Here is a 3,193-nt window from a genome sequence, read left to right as displayed (position 1 = left end):
TCACCACTCCTGGCCTGAAGTTCTGCATTTAATCAACCTTTCCGGGTTGGAGAAGACGGGTCAATGTTAAGAGCATGTCTTGCTCTTGTAGAAGATGATCAGGGTTCAAGTCCCAACACCCACATGGTGATTCACAACTGTCTTGCAATTCCAGTTCCAGGGGAGGCTATGCCCTCCTCCCCTGTCCTTTACAGTCACCATGCATGCATGTGGTATACAGACATACATGCAGGCAAAACACCTATACACATAAATTTAAAAAAGAAAACATTTCAAAAATCAATACATGCAAAATGGTTTTATATGTTAATCACAGGATGTTAGGTTAGGCTAGACACAAAGGTGGGCAAGAATGGCTATTAGGGGGCTAAAGATGACCCAAGATAAATTATAACCCAGCTCTGGACTTAAAACTTTCTACCTTCTCTACAGTGTTTGAAATTCTAACCAGCTCATCAGACTTGCAGCAAGGGTGCTTGAAGGTTCCATTCTTTTTCTTTTTTTTCCTTTTTTTTTAACAAAAGAGGACCAGCCTCTTTTTTAAATTTTTATTTATTTCATGTATGTGAGTACACTGTCGCTGTCTTCAGACACACCAGAAGAGGGCATCAGATCTCATTACAGATGGTTGTGAGCCACCATGTGGTTGCTGGGAGTTGAACTCAGGACTCTTAACTGCTGAGCCATCTCTCCAAACCAAAGGTGCCATTCCTTTTTTGGGAACTTTCCTCCATGGTTCTCTTGCAGGCATCTAGTAGTCATTATGTTCTAGATCTGGTGTTTTAAAAGATATATTTTATTACTTCTTATCATGTGAGTGTATGTGTGTACATGTTTGCTGCTGCCCTTGGAGATCCCTTGGAGCCAGTTGTGAGCCACCAAACATGAGTGCTAGGAATTGAACTAGGATCCTCTGTAAGAGCAGTAAGTGGAGCTGGAGAGATGGCTCAGTATGGGGGGTTATATATCCATGGCTCAGGCAGTGGCACTATTAAGAGGTGTAGCCTTGTTGGAGTGGGTGTGTCACTGTGGTCATGGGCTTTAAACCCTTATCCTAGCTGCCTGGAAGTCAACCTTCTCCTGTCTGCCTTTGAATGAAGATATAGAACTCTCAGATTCTCCAGCCCCATGTCTACCTGGATGCTGCCATACTCCCACCTTGTTGATAAAGGACTGAACCTCTGAACCTGTAAGCCAGCTCCAATTAAATATTGTTGGTTTTTTTTTTAAAGATTTATTTATTGTATGTGAGTACACTGTAGTTGTCTTCAGACACACCAGAAGGGGGCATCAGATCCCATCACAGATGGTTTTGAGCCACCATGTGGTTGCTGGGAATTGAACTCAGGACCTCTGGAAGAGCAGTCAGTGCTCTTAACCACTAAGCCATCTCTCCAGCTCCGTTTTTTTTTTTTTTTTTTTTTTTTTTTTTTTTTTTTTTTTTTTTTTTTTTTTGTTTTTTAAGAGTTGCCTTGGTCATGGTGTCTCTTCACAGCAGTAAGACACTCACTGATTAAGAACACTGGCTTCTGTTCCAGAGAAATGGGTTCAGTTCTCAGTACCCACATGAAAGCTCACAACCTTCTGTTACTCCAATTCTAGGGGATACAACACCTTTTTCAGGCCTCTGAAGGTACCAGACACCCATATAGGATATAGAAAAAAATGTAGGCAAAACACCCATACATATTTTTCTTTAAGTTATGTGCTCTTAACTACTGAGCCATCCATTTCTCCAGCCCCAGATCCGAAAATTTTTTTTCTTAAAAGATGAACTCGGAGTTTTAAGATTGATTGATTGATTGATTGATATAATGTATGTGAGTACACCATCCCCCACTTCAGACATAGCAGAAGAGAGCATCTGATTCCCCTACAGACGGTTGTGAGCCACCATGTGGGTGCTGGAAACTGAACTCAGGACCTCTGGAAGATCAGTCAGTGCTTCATCTCTCCAGCCCTCTGAATTGTTGAAGTATCTGTTTGAAATAGTATCAAGAACACTCCCAGTGGAGTAAAGGTGACAAGCACTTCAGACAACAAAATCTTATACCATTTTTCCTTCTTGTTTGTCTGAAGCAAGAATTCACAAGCTGATCTGTCGACCAGACTGGCCAGGAACTGCCTCTGCCTCCCAAGTTATAGGATTAAAAGCATCTGCTAGCTTTTAATCTGACCAAAATGTATATATACTTCTTTTTCTTTCAAAGAGCTTTCTCTTTACTTGGTCCAATGCTTTGTATGGTCTTTGAGGTGGTTAAAAGCTGTCTAGTGGCTGGAGAGGCTCTTTTTTCCCCCCACAGATCTTGTCTCAAGTTTATTTGTAAAAATGGCATAGGTCACCGGTCATCTGCAGTAGTGTGTAGGTGGGTGTGTCACGGCAGTCTGTCCGTCTGTCTTCACTTTGGCAGGGGCCTTTTCTACGGAGCCTTCACAGGGGCCTGGGCACCTTTGGGAGCCTGAGCTGGAGCCGAAGCCTGGGCCTGAGCTGGAGCTTTGACCTCTGCCTTGGTTTGAACCTTGGGCTTTGGTTGGCAGAGCCTACGACCCTTGGCCATGTAGCTTCGAATCCTCTTCCCAAGGTTGAGGTGGGTTATGAAAGCCAGATGGCTGAGTTTTCAGCTGGGGACCTTTGGCATCTTGGGCTTGATGGCCTCAGGCTTCACAAGGGCTTTGATGGCCTCTGCACGTGCACTCACTGCCTTTGCACTGTTGGCCTGCCTCTTCTTCAGGCCTTCCTTGTTGTGCTTCTGGGAAAAAAAGTACATGTTCCTCAGGAACTTGGGGTTGACCCACTTAAGAGATTTGTATCTTTGTGACCGGGGTTTCTTGATGCCATTTCTGTGCCATGTGTTGGACTGGTTGTGTGTGGTGTGGTTCTTGGGCTTGGCCATGTCTGCACGGTAACCTGTGGCTCCTGCAGTGCCTGAGAGGCTCATTTCTGAGGCTAACTAATACACAGAAGAGGCAGAAGCCTCCTGAAAAGCTAGAAGACCTTGTAGTCTGTGAGTATCTTGAGGAGACATCCTGAGATAGCTGGCACAGTCTAATCTGCTATGGCTGTGGCCCCTCCAGCCTGAGGAAGTTGGTCAGATAGTTGCCCATTTTCTTAATAAGCCTCTCCTCATCTAGGAAGTGACTCTAGAAAGTTACAGAGATGAAGAACGGTACAGGCAGAACCCAGAGCATGAAA

The 3,193-nt window shown here is 44.3% G+C and overlaps 1 pseudogene across 1 annotated transcript; it reads right to left on the bottom strand.

The window, feature by feature from the left end:
• Nucleotides 1–2,420: 2,420 nt before the first annotated feature.
• On the bottom strand, nucleotides 2,421–2,894 carry LOC308415551 (large ribosomal subunit protein eL29-like; annotated as a pseudogene). Its single transcript has one exon. The product of its transcript is annotated as a large ribosomal subunit protein eL29-like (transcript).
• Between the last annotated feature and the right edge of the window lie 299 nt (nucleotides 2,895–3,193).

This window comes from Micromys minutus (genome assembly GCF_963924665.1).
Source record: "Micromys minutus genome assembly, chromosome: X".
Taxonomy (NCBI): domain Eukaryota; kingdom Metazoa; phylum Chordata; class Mammalia; order Rodentia; family Muridae; genus Micromys; species Micromys minutus.
The sequence above is the reverse complement of the archived record's forward strand: the minus strand, read 5'-3'. Positions and strand labels throughout refer to the sequence as shown.